General features: G+C 43.6%; 1 pseudogene; it reads right to left on the bottom strand.

The window, feature by feature from the left end:
* Positions 1–8345: 8345 nt before the first annotated feature.
* On the bottom strand, positions 8346–10408 carry LOC123129685 (UPF0481 protein At3g47200-like; annotated as a pseudogene).
* Positions 10409–14157: the final 3749 nt, after the last annotated feature.

Below are 14157 nucleotides of genomic sequence, written 5' to 3'. Positions count from 1 at the left end.
CTTCTCCTCCTATCCTGGCGCCGGCGACGCCGACGACGGCCGGCCATGGGGGAGGCCGTCTGGGTCAGGTGGCCCCGGTTCCCTCTTCTCCGGCGGCAGCTAGAGCGGCCACATCTCCAGTGGCGCTGGGTGGGGGTCTGGGGCAGGTGGCCTCGAACCCCCCTTCTCCTTCGGCAGTCAGGACGGCGACGCCCTCCGGCCAGAGGGTTGGGGAGGGGGGAGTGTTCGGGCAGGCGGCGCCCGCGCTTCCCTCTCCTGGCTTACCGCCCGTGGGGCTTGGGAGCCCACCGCCGCCTCCTCCGGTAACTTTGGCTGATTCTTCAGCGCGAGGTATTACTCGGGAGGAGGTCATTGCCTTTGGTGGGATCCCCGACCCGGTCTCTGCGGGGCGATGGATGAGTTCTCGTCTCCAGGACCACCCGAAGGTTGATGACATGCAGCAGAGGTGCCCTATGAGGGTGGCCAAGCTTCGTGACATTAAGGCCACTACTGGTATGTCTGTCAACGTGTCTAATTCTATATTGCATTTTTCTAATGAGGAGATTATAAATAATGCCAACCAATTAGGAGTTTCGCTAGGGAGTACTAATAGTGAAATTTCCAACTCGGTTAATGATCCCCTAGATTTGGAAGCGGAACACACTTTAGAAACAATTCAAAACCTAGCAGCGGTAAAACCCATGAATGATGCAGAGATTGATGCATTGGGGGTCAGAGTACTCGATAATTTCTGTGCGGATCTTGCACCATCCGCTCCTGAATCCGAGGAAGAGGATGTAATTCTAGAGGATGCAGTAGCTAGACCAACTGAGCCCGGTTATGAGGACCGTATGGAGGACCATAGTAAACCCAAACGTAAGTGGAAGCGGAAGGTTTATCCCGCTTCCGCGGTTCGTAGGAGTGCTAGGATTCGGACTGCCAAAAAATTTCATGATGACATATGAAAGGCATCTTTTGGAATAGCAGAGGTCTGAAGGACTTGGCTAAAAGAAGGTTTCTTGTTGAGGCGTCTCTTGAGCATAGATTAGATTTCATTGCTCTCTCCGAAACTGGTAGGGATAATTTTGCGCCTTTATCGGGTGGTGTCGATTTTGATTGGCATTGCCTTCCTCCGCAAGGAATATCGGGTGGGATCTTGCTTGGAGTGAGATGCGATTCACTGGAAGTCTGAAGTGTAGTGATGGGTGACTTCGCGGTTAAATTTCGGGTCAGGTCCAAAGCTGATGGGTTTAACTGGGCTCTGGTGGCGGTTTATGGTGCCGCACAACCCGAGCTTAAACCGGAGTTTTTAGCGGACCTTGTTCAAATCTGCGGATCCGAGCAGCTCCCAATTTTAGTTGGGGTGACTTCAACATCATTAGGAGGAGAGAGGAAAAGAATAATGATAATTTTGACGGCAGATGATCGTTTATGTTCAATACCATTATTGAAAGCTTGGATCTGAGAGAGATAGAGCTTTCCGGTAGAAAATTTACCTGGGCTAATGCTTTGCCAAACCCGACGTATGAGAAGCTGGATCGAGCCCTCGCGAGTGTCGAGTGGGAACAGAAGTTTCCTCTCGTAACGGTTCAGGCTCTCTCGCGCGGAATCTCGGATCACACACCTTTATTCGTGGACTCAGGTGAGCCAAACCACGTGGGAAACAAAAACACCTTTTCTTTCAAGCTGGCATGGTTTGAACGAGAAGGTTTCTTGGATCTGATTGCCAGGGAATGGGCTAAGGATGCAGGAGGTACGACTTCTGTCGAGCGTTGGTAGAATAAGATTAGGCATTTGAGAAGTTTCCTACGGGGATGTGCTAAACACCTTAGTGGGATTTATAAGATTGAAAAGGAAAGGCTCCTTTCTTTGATTCAGTCCCTAGATATAAAAGCCGAATCCACGATTTTGCAAACCGCAGAGCTCCAGATTAAGCTAGATGCGGATATGAGGTTGAAAGAACTTCTTCGCGAAGAAGAACTGAAGTGGGCATTGCGGGCTAAGGTCCGCAGAGTGGTCCAGGGGGACGCAAATACTCAATTCTTTCACTTGATTGCTAATGGCAAGCACAAAAAGAAGAGAATCTTTCATCTTGAACAAGATGAAGGAACTATTGTAGGGCAGGACAACCTGAAACTTTACATCACCGAGTATTATAAGCAGTTATTTGGACCTCCGGAGGATAGTTGTGTATCCCTCGATGAATCCAGGATTGAGGATGTGCCTCAACTAACTGCTAATGATAATGATATTTTGGTTGCCCCATTCTCGGAGAAGGAGGTGTTTGATGCTATAGCGCAGATGAAAAACAATAAGGCTCCCGGGCCTGATGGATTCCCGGCAGAGTTTTACAAAAAGTGTTGGCATATTATTAAGGGAGATTTAATACCAATGTTCCATGATCTTTTCTCTGGACAGCTTCAGTTATTTCACTTAAATTTTGGAACAATAACACTGCTTCCTAAGAAAATGGATGCTGTGAGAATCGAGCAGTTCAGGCCAATCTGCCTTCTCAATGTTAGTTTCAACCAAGGTTGGGACTAATCGGCTCACACAGATTGCGCATTATGTGGTGCAGCATTCCCAAACTGCTTTCATGCCGGACAGAAACATCCTAGAAGGGGTGGTGGTCCTACATGAAACGCTCCATGAAATTCACTCGAAAAAATTGGATGGAGTTGTCTTTAAGGTGGATTTCGAGAAAGCGTACGATAAAGTAAAATGGCCATTCCTGCAACAGGCGTTGCGTATGAAAGGTTTTGATGAAGTCTGGCGCCGCTAGGTTGAATCATATACGCAAAAAGGGAGTGTTGGAATTAAAGTGAATGACGAGATAAGTCATTATTTCCAGACACATAAGGGCCTGAGACAAGGGGATCTGATGTCCCCTATCCTGTTTAACATTGTAGTTGATATGTTGGCAATTATGATAGGATGGGCTAAGGAGGCTGGTCAAGTGGGTGGCCTGGTACCCCATCTCGTTGACGGAGGTGTGTCCATCCTCCAGTACGCCGATGATACAATCATCTTTATGGAGCATGACTTGGCCAAAGCGAGAAATATGAACCTGGTATTATGCTTATTTGAACAATTGACCGGGTTAAAGATTAACTTTCACAAAAGCGAGTTGTTCTGCTTTGGTAGAGCCAATGACGAACAAGAGGCATATAGGCAATTTTTTGGGTGCGATTTGGGGGCTTTACCTTTCACCTACTTAGGAATACCAATCCACCATCGTAAGCTGACAAACATAGAATGGAAGTGCATCGAGGACCGATTTGAAAAGAAACTGAGTTGCTGGAAGGGCAAGCTCATGTCATACGGAGGCCGATTAATTCTGATAAATTCGGTTCTCACGAGTATGCCTATGTTTCTTTTGTCATTCTTCGCAGTCCCAGTTGGAGTTAGGAAAAGACTGGACTTTTATCGATCGCGATTCTTTTGGCAGGGTGATGAGCTAAAAAGAAAATACCGTTTAGCCAAATGGGATATCATCTGTAGACCGAAAGACCAAGGGGGTCTTGGTATTGAGAATCTTGAAGTTAAGAACAGATGTCTTCTCAGCAAGTGGTTGTGGAAGTTATCAAGTGGGACTGACGCCACTTGGGCGCAAATCCTCCGTAGCAAGTATCTTCAAACCAAAACTTTGTCTCAGGTGACAGTAAGACCGATTGATTCACCTTTTTGGAAAGGGCTTATGAAAGTCAAACTTTCCCTGTTTAATAGGACAAAGTTTATTGTTGGTAATGGTGCTAGTACGCGATTCTGGGAGGATACTTGGCTTGGAGAGGCACCCTTAGCCATCCAATACCCGTCTTTGTATCGTATTGTTCAACGACATGCGGTTTTTGTTGTAACGGTACTTCAATCTATCCCCCTTAATATTCAGTTCAGAAGGGTGTTAGTGGGTAATCGTTGGGAAGAATGGCTACATCTAGTAAGTAGACTGATGGAGGTTCAGCTTTCCCAACAACCCAATGAATTACGCTGGAAGCTTACTAGGTCTGGAGTATTTACAGTTAAATCAATGTATGTTGATGTTATCAATTCAAGCTCGATTCCTAGTTCCAAACATGTTTGGGCTGTCAAAGTCCCTTTGAAAACCAAAGTGTTTATGTGGTTTGTTCATAAACAAGTTATTTTAACCAAGGACAACTTGACAAAGCGTAATTGGACAGGACCTACTAGGTGTAGTTTCTGTGATCGAGATGAGACGATGAAGCACCTTTTTCTTGATTGCCCGCTAGCCAAAGTTTTATGAAGGACGGTCCATATTGCTTTTAATATTACTCCACCGAGTTCTGTCAACACGTTATTTGGAACGTGGCTTAACAGGATAGAGCCCGAGTTAGTGAGACATATTCGTGTAGGAGTCTGCGCCTTGTTGTGGGCGCTCTGGAATTGTAGAAATGATTTGGTTTTTAACAGGACAACACGCATTCATTTTTTGCAGGTTATTTTCAGAGCCACGGATTTGATCCGTCCGTGGTTGCTACTCACTCCGACGGAGGCCAGGGAGCGTTTTGGTTACTGGATCTATCCGCTGGGAGATGGTAGCTCGGAATATCTTCAACCGGTTTGAATGACGGTCATGTAATAGGATAGACAATTAGTTTACCTATCTCTTTTTTTGCCAGCCGGTTGTGGCGTCCTTTATTTGGCTAGGTTGTGTTTCTAGTCCTTTTTGGCTCTGTGTGAGCTACTTTTTACTTTTCATTTGGAGAGTTTGAGACCTTGTTGGAACCTATTTATTTGCTTTAATAAGATGACCGTATGCATCGTTCTGATGCAGAGACCGGGGAGTCCCCTTTTCAAAAAAAATACTTCTTGCGCACACGAGTATTCGTCCGCCCCGTAGTATAATAATGAAAATATATCAATCAAGAATCATAAGCCGTCGGAAACTGGGAACCGGGAATGGTTAACCAGTGACTGGAAATGGCGATTTGCTGCCTAATTACGCTGAAAGATTAATGCGGCACGGTGCTTTGAGATTAGCAATGCCACTTGATGAAGGAAAAGACCCAGGTCCAATAGGATTTTCTTCCATCAGGGAAACAACATTATATTGAATTTTTTTAGGGATAACATTATAGTATTGATTTGTGATGAAGAAAAACATTGATTTGTGGAGTCCAGAGATTGCACGCACAGAAATCTTACCCAGTACACGTGCGTGCTCCTTCCTTCCCCCAGATCGATCCCTCCATCTCACAAGACCGGATCGGCGCCGGTGAGGAGGGCGCCGCCATGATCTGCCGCCACAGCAATTCCCTGCCGGCGGCGCTGGAAGACGACGACATGCTCTGGGAGATCCTCCTCCGTCTTCCGCCCCAGCCGTCCTCCCTCCCGCGCGTCTCCGCTGTCTGCAAACGCTGGCGAGGCCTCGTCACCGACTCTAGATTCCTCCGCTGCTTCTATGCACACCACCGCCCGCCCCTCCTCGGCGTCTTCTTCAATCACGATGATAAGATCAAGTACACCCCCGTCCTGCCCGCTCCAGACCGCATCCCTCACGGGCAGCTCAACCTGCCACTCGGCGACTTGTCGGGCCGGCTGCTCGGGTGCCGGCACGGCCTTGTCCTCATCTTACACCGGTTGCGCACCGAGGTCCTCGTGTGTGACCCCATCACCGGTAATCAGCACCATGTGACAATTCCACCCGAGTTCAAATGCGGCTACGTCCACGGGGCGGTGGTCTGCGCTGCCCGTGACCGGGGCCACGTACACGGCGATTGCCACTCCATCCTCTTTAAGGTGGTCTTGCTGCTTACGCGCACTACACATGGTCGACCTCTTGCCTCTGTTTATTCTTCCGAGACCGACACATGGGCCGATCTCATCTCAATAGAGGTTGAATATCGAGATAGTTTTGGCTCTTATATTAGTACCCTAGTTGGTAATGTTCTTTATTGGTCATTTAAGTATGTGAAGGAGGGTATACTTGCCTTTGATTTGGAAAGGCATAGCTTTGATGTGCTGGAGGGGCCTCCCGGTATGAATCATTCCTAAAGCCGACAGATCATCCGGGCAGAGGATGGCACAGTTGGTCTCGCCATGATCTCTCGCCCTGATCATAACATTGAAATGTGGCAGAGGAAGACCAATTGTCTTGGTGTTGCCACCTAGGTGCTGTGGAAGACCATTGAAACAGATAACATTCTTGCATTGCCTCCTCGGATTGAAGGAGGGTTAGTATGGTTGAAATTTATACTAGGATATATTGAGGATACTGATTGAATATTTTTATATGCGAAGGACGGTGTCTATATGGTTCAACTAAATTCACTGCAATCAAGGAAACTTTGTGAAGACCGTCGTATTAGTGCCTGTCATTCTTTCAAGAGTTTCTATGTGCTAGGTAATATACTGTAGGTGTTACCTAATTTTTTCATATTTCATCCGTGAATGCTCGAATACATATGCTAGATTGACGATCATAGTCATACTGTTTAGTATATGTTCTCATTTAATATAGCTAGATAGACAAACATAAGTCATCACCACTTTTTTTTTAGGAATGTCATCATCAGTACATTGTTTTTTGTGTGTGTTATCATTCAGTGTGGCTATCTCCGTCCTTGAGCGATGACAAACCAAATATGAAATGACTAATAGTGGAAAATCAAATATTGAATGGTTAACTCATTCTTACTTTTGAGAATACTACTCAGAAATCATTTAATCTCTTCGTGAATGTGTTAGATTATTTTGAAAGAAACAAGGCTGATTGATAAACATATTTAAGAATGTGTTGGTATTGCTGGCTGTGATATATGCCTGATTGATGGTAGTGAAAAAACTTGATACAAAGCTTAAACCAACTCAACTGGATGCATGCTTACATTTTTCGACAAAGGGTGGATTTTATTGGCTCAAAATGGAGCATCGAGAGAATACAAACATAATGAGCATATACCCAGCCTCTGCATAACTAAGATGCACACAGCCAACATTAACGCACACACACAAAAAGCACACCGATAAAGCTATGCACAGGCGATAAAAAAACACAAAAGCATGCTTACGTAGTCATATACAGTATCTCATCCAGTTTAAATTTTAATGTGTGCAGGTGCGAGAAAGACTAGTGAGCCCAGCCCTGTTGATAGGTCTTCACCCTGCTCCTCAGCTTGGTAACACCAAATTTTATGCGGATGCAACACAGGTCCTTCATGGCAATGGAAGGTCCAAACAAAGGCTACAATTTGTTTTGTCATATATCAGATAAAGACGAGTGTCGTGTATCTTATACTGGTGGCAGTAGTAAGCTTTTGTGATCGAGGAAACAATTAATATTGTAGCTGCATGGAGACTAGGATACTATTTGTGATTATATCTGCACGTTGTAACCTGCAGGGAGAATATGTGAACATAATAGCAATGAGGGACAGATTGAGTCGTGTACGGTCGAGTGTTTGGGCGGACTGGATTTATGCAGTCGTTTGTAGATGCTGTTTTGATATCTGGCTGTGTTGATATTTATAGAAGAAGAGAAGAGCTGAGTGGGGAGATGATCAACTAACAAATTAGGATTTAGGAATTCACCTGAATGCATGCAAGGAAGGGAATGCAGATTCCATCTTCTGGCCCAGGGGATGATTGCCTGCGTCCTGCTCTGCATGCCATATAATGTTAAGTAATTGTTCATTTCCAGTCTCTTGGAGTTGGTTCTTTCAATATGGCACTGAGTGAGAATCATATTGTTTCAACTCATTCCGAAACCAATTAGGCTTTTGTAGAGGTAGTGACTGAATTATCCGCAATACCTCCCATAGCCTGCGTGATTTGGACAATTCAGTCACTAGCTCATGTGCCGTATGGAAAGCTAGCTGATGTGCCATATGGAAACTGAATAATCTTGAGCCTAGCTTCATCCTGATTTTTAAATATTTTGTCCGCCCGTCTCCTTTATGAACTACTTTCGTCCTTGTGAGATGTAATACTCTTATAATATGTAAGGCAGACTAATTTTTGTCTTAATGTGTTTCAAAGCTTGTGTAAGTAAAATGATATCCTAGTGAGCATTCTTTGAAGGAACACATCTATGTGAGCCCGACTTCTGGTCACAGTCTATGAGATAGGGTAATCTCTAGTAAGCTCATCAAAAGGTTAGGAGTATGACTAATAAGACAGGAACTAATTAAACTCAACAGGATCAAATATACATATGCACTTTATGTAGACAATAGAGTAAACTCCCGCACAACACAGCCATTGTTATAACGAATGATCCATACCGCTCTTAAACAAAACCAGCAACAAACTGAAAATATTGTTCAACACATACATAGACATTAGAGATCACTAAAGTCTACAGGGATGAACTATTTTTCCGCTGTGATATTATAATTAAGATCGCACTCTCAAAGCTTGTTGGGCATGACGGTGTAGGTGGTCTGCAACAGGGTGGCAATCAGTAGAATGGTAGCGGCTACGAGGGAGATGAATGCCCAGGGATTTCGGAAGTAGGTACGTATTAGGGTGGCCCGCCACTTGTGCCAGGACTCCTTGCAGTAGGCATTCACCTCGTACTGCACATTATGGAGACCAGGGCATGGGCCCAGAAGTTGCCCTCTTGATAGAGTACCGTTGAACAGCTTTGCCGCCTCCTTGTCGCAGCCTAGCATATTCTTGAGGACCTCATTGGAGCTCAGCATCGCCACGTCCTTGGCCGAGACGATGATGTTGTCTATGAAGATTACATAGGCCGTTACGAGATCGCCGACACCGAAATGCAGCCGCTCGAACGCCATCAGGTTGAGGTACAAGCTCTCGGTGTTGTCAACCACTTCAATCACTGGCATACTCAGCACGCCGTGCTCGAAGCGAATGTCCTGCAGGTTGCCCCTCTCCCGCTTCTTGAATTTGATGCCAGCCTCGTGGATTTCTAACGCTGAGGGTATCATTTCATACTTGTACGCTGGTGGGTGAACTCTATGGGCGCCGTTATTGTAGGTGAGGCTTCCATGATAAAGTTCAAGAGGGTGGCGACCCAGCGATATCTTTGCGAAGTTACGTCCTTCAGGCGCCCGTTCTAGATATTCCAGCACCATGAGGTTTATATATAAATCCATTTCATCCTCCTGCAGTCAAACCAGCTACTGTTAATGCCCTAACAACGCTTGTACACACACAATTAGTTTTTACTGCAGTAGTTTGGGAAGATCCGACGACTCAGATTAGCACGCGGGCCATGTCAGGAAAAACCAATTCACTATAGTCATATGAAAAATTAAAGGATAAAAAATCATGCATAAGTTAAGGTACTCGCCATGATGTTGTGAATTCCTTCTTTAGTACGATTTTGCAATGTTAAAATATTTTGGCACAGTTATATGTAAACGAGAAAGAAATCAAAGCATAGTATAAATTTTGTTTTCACAGACATCATCATGTCCTTATGCAGTTCCCCCGCTCCTTAGGATAGCAGACTGAAGTAACCACATGACCGAGCCGATGGATCCGGTAAGTATTTGCTTGCAAAAGAAAAAAATCACCACTGGATGTGGATGGTCTAACTTCCATTTTTTAGACTCTAGATTGGAAACTTAAGTACTCCCTCCGTTCGTTTTTATAAGGCGTTTCAGACAGCTGAGTTTGAACTGTTTAGTACACTGTCTGAATTTACTAAAACGTCTTATATAAGTGAACAGAGGGAGTAGTAAAAAACCTCATGTAAATTATTTGCCTGCAAACATAGATTTCATTTCTTCATCAGTTCAAGGTACATTGGCATTGCTAGATATATAGTGATATTCGTATGGGAGGAAATGCAACTGTGTGAAGACGGCGTTGAGAGACAGAGAGAGTATATAAGTTTAGAAACTAATGAACTGTGTTGAAATGAAGTACCGGATAGTCAGGATGCAGGACACCCAAGATCTTCTTGAGAACAAGTAGAGGCAGCATGTCAGACAGGATGATGGGGCCATGCATGCTGAAGACGTGATCATGCATGCATCTCGTAATCCAAGTAAGGGCCGCTCATCATGTCTAGCAGGAAGCAGCCGTCAGTGAGCATCACCTCGACGAAGGTCTGTCTATTGTTCCGCAATTTGACAGGGAGGTCCTTGCCGTATGCTGCCTCAAGGTCCTCCACCACGTCATGGATGGCAGAGATGAAATCCTCAAGCTGCTTGTTGCTCCGCTTAATCAGGTGCACCAACGCGCGGCGCTTGTGCCCCTCCATGGGTAGCAGGTTGGAGTCGCAGTGGTGCAAGGGACCCAAAGACACCAGCCGCGGCTGGTAGGCCTTGGGGTTGGTGCCCTTGAGCCACTCTGGTACCCGGTAGATGGATTGCACCCTCCATCGCTCTTCGTCCATCCTCCTCGAGTCTGGATTATTGTCATCTTCCAGCATCTTCTCCACATCCACCATCTAGCTAGAGTTATGCTTCTCCTCACCTATCACGCACTCCCCTCCCATTCCCAGTGTGTTATCTTCTTGTGTTGCCATTGTACTACTTGTTTTTGTCCAATGCCTCAGGGTTCCTTCTATATATAGATAGAACGTCAAGGACATGAGACATTGTTAGTGGACGGGACGTATGGCTCTCGGGTGTAATTACACCCGAAAATAGTAATTTGTAAGAAAGTGAAAAAAAAATCTGAAACACTTTGTGAACAAAGCAGATTTGTTGTTGCACTTGTATAAAAACTTTCGCGAAGAAATGGCTTTGATGTTGAGCTGGACGTAGAAAAACAAATTTGTCGGTATATAAGGACATGAGACATTGTTAGTGGACGGGACGTATGGCTCTCGGGTGTAATTACACCCGAAAATAGTAATTTGTAAGAAAGTGAAAAAAAAATCTGAAACACTTTGTGAACAAAGCAGATTTGTTGTTGCACTTGTATAAAAACTTTTGCGAAGAAATGGCTTTGATGTTGAGCTGGACGTAGAAAAACAAATTTGTCGGTATATACGGCATACTGTTCATGCTATTATCAGATAATATTTGTCATTTTTGTCAGTATTTTGCTAGAGAATATTTTGTTGTAGAATATTTTTGTATGCCAGAAACGACATCTCAAGTTTGTTGGGAAAAAGTTTTGGAACATTTTGACATTTTCTAAATTTTATAAAAATAAAATACGTAACCAGGTGTAATTACCACCATGTTCGAAGTGTATTTTCCGTGGTCATAGTATCTATATCTATAGCTTGCTAAAGTTCATACTGAAGGTGTGCAGCGATTCGGTGCCCAGGCTCATCTGTATCCGTCCAGAAAAAATTCACAAAAAATACAAGAATAATTCAAAAAATCCAATTTTTTTCCTATGGTAGACAACTTATTGCGTGAGGGTCACTCGAAATTTTAGCTCACTTGGACATCTGAGTAGCTCCCAACAAAAAAGACAAATCAGGTCAAAACAATACATGAACAGTAAACTATTTTACAGATTCCGAATTTGCTTTTTTTGCCAAGAGTTGCTCAATTGTCCAAATGATTTGCAAATTGGGACGGACCTCACGCATAAAATTGTCTACCATGGAGAAAAAATTGGAATTGTTTGAATTTTTTAGTATTTGTTTTAATTTTTTATTCAACACGGGTGGGTGCAGATGAGCCCGAGCTTAGAAAGATTTTTTGATACTAAAGGAGAGTTTTCCAACATTATCACAAAAGGACATTTTGCGCTCGAAAACCCAATTCGGTGCCCAGACTCATGTGCACCCAGTCAGAAAAAAATCAAAACAAATACTTAAAAAATCTAATTTTTTTGTGTGATAGATAATTGTATGCGTGAGGTTCACTTCAAATTTCAACTTATTTGGACATTTGAGCAGCTCTCAGCAAAAAATCAAATCGGATCAGAACAGTGCGTGAACTGTAAACTTTTTTACAGACCCTGAATTTTTTTTTTACTGAGAGTTGCTCAGATGTCTAAATGAGTTGAAACTTGAAACGCATCTCATGCATAAACTTATCTACCACACAAAAAAATTAGAATTTTTTAAAAAAATTTAGTATTTATTTTGATTTTTTTTGTTAGGGGGTGTAGATGGGCTCGAGAGCAGAAATGCCGCACTCGCATTTTGCGCTTCTACACTTTTATCTATAACTTATTATTCCTTAAGAAGAACACAAAGTCATGTCCATCATACTAGCTTATACTAAAAATGATGTCTCATGTATCTGTATTGCCTCCATACGAATACACACCTATCGATATCGATGTTGCATAGCTGATTACGATCAGACGACCACACATAACAGCCACAGGTACAACAGTGACTGAAACCCATCATAGTACCTCATCAGCAGAGTTCTAACTGTATTAAACTTTCAGTGGATGGTGTGGTGTGCACTCGTCAGGTCACCGTTATATTGGATCACCGTTATAATTAGACAACAAATTACATGTTAAGTTTTAACCGCGTTTATGATAAAGGGGGTTCACTCGTCAGGTCACCGTTATATTGGATCGTTGGTTGACCGTCATGACATGTGGAGCCCACATGTCGGTCCTACAAAAAATAGAAAGCAAACCAGTACTATAAGTTTTTTTTAAAAGCAATCTGGCCCCTGTACGTTTTGTAAAAAAAGCAATCAGGTCCCTACTAGTTTTGCGAAAAAAGCAATCAGGGCCCTGTGCTCCTGGGCATCGCACCCGTCAGCCGTCGCCATGGCTTGAAGCTGCCGCTGCTGCGTGCTGCTACTCCTCTCCGGCGCTGCTCCCCTCCACTGCTGCTGGTCGCCGGCGCTGCTGCGTACTGCTGCTGCTGCTCCCCGCCGCTGCGGCAGCTCGAGGCTGCTGCTGCTCCCCGCCGACTGCTTGCCGCTGCAGGAGCCTCGGCCTTGTGGCCGGCCCTTCGTGGTGCTCTCGGGAGAGAATATAGAAGAAGAAGAAACAGTTGACGGTCAAATAAAAAGTCAAAACAGACGGTTTAGTTAGAAGCGGGTCCGGCCTGTCATAATAATCTAGATCAATTCTAAACAACGTGGTGATTTGGGTTTTTTGGAACAGCCCATCAATTTTGTGGTAGCATCTTGAAACATAAAAAAAAATGCTAGTTTTTTTTGTTGACTTAGCCTGTAATGCGGTAGTTTTTTGCTATATACTCCTGGCTCTTCCTCCAACTTCGCTTTTGCGCGATGGGGACGTATCATTCACTTGGACTAGGGAGCCGATGAGGATGATGTCCTCCTCCTCCTTCACTCAAAAAGAGGGGCCTGGCTCCCACGCAGTCGGCGCCAACTTCATTGGATGCACTGGTCCTGCTACGCCAGACCCTCCACTGCCGTGGGAGGAGGAGTCGACGGATTTCGCGGCTAATGCATAGCGGGGTGAGTTCGCCCCACGATTTGGTGGTGTCTACAATGAGACATTCTGCTCCGCCGGTGCATTCAGCCAGCACTAGTAGAAAAAGACTCATTTGTCCCGACCCTTTAGTCTCGATTCCAGAATCGGGACTAAAGGCCCTCCACGTGGCCGCTGTCTAGAGCTCCACCTTTAGTCCCAGTTGGCAACTAGGACTAAAGAAAATTTTACGATTTTTTGATTGTTTATATTTTTTTCTTCTGATTTTCAAATTTTTGAATTATTTTAGAATTTAATCTCTAATCACCCCTCATCACTGCTCAATTTAATCTTTAATCTCACGCTTAGCTTGAGCATAAAGTCACATGTTTCACTATTTGAGTTTGAAACTATTATTCTAAAAAACAATAATTACTTAGTAACACTAATATTTGTTGAATAAGTAGTTTGACCATTGTTTGACCACAATTTGACCAGATTTGACCAAAATTCAAAAAAACTGAAATAATTATTTAGTAACACTAATATTCTTGACTAATTATTTAGTAACACTAATACTTCTTGAACAAGTAGTTTGACCATAGTTTGACCAAATTTAACCAAAATTCAAAAAAACTGAAATTTGAGCATAACTTTTTTGCCTTTTAGAATTTGAGGATTCTAAAAATTTACAAAACGGCCAATGGCGGTCAAAATCGAATGCGGATTTTTGTGCTGAACATTTTGATATATTATACGTTTATTCCGACATTGTATGCAAAATTTATAGCCGTGTTACTTTTTCATAACACTTTTTTACAAAACATGTTCAAATTTAAGTTTTTTATTTTCCTAACTAGTAGATGTAGTAATATAACTACATCTTGAAGGATTTTATTTTTTTAAGTATTTATCATTTTCTTTTTTTTT

Source organism: Triticum aestivum, chromosome 6A, assembly GCF_018294505.1.
Source record: "Triticum aestivum cultivar Chinese Spring chromosome 6A, IWGSC CS RefSeq v2.1, whole genome shotgun sequence".
In the NCBI taxonomy this organism is placed as follows: Eukaryota; Viridiplantae; Streptophyta; class Magnoliopsida; order Poales; family Poaceae; genus Triticum; species Triticum aestivum.
Note: the sequence above shows the minus strand (reverse complement) of the source record. Positions and strands in the feature narration are given on the sequence as shown.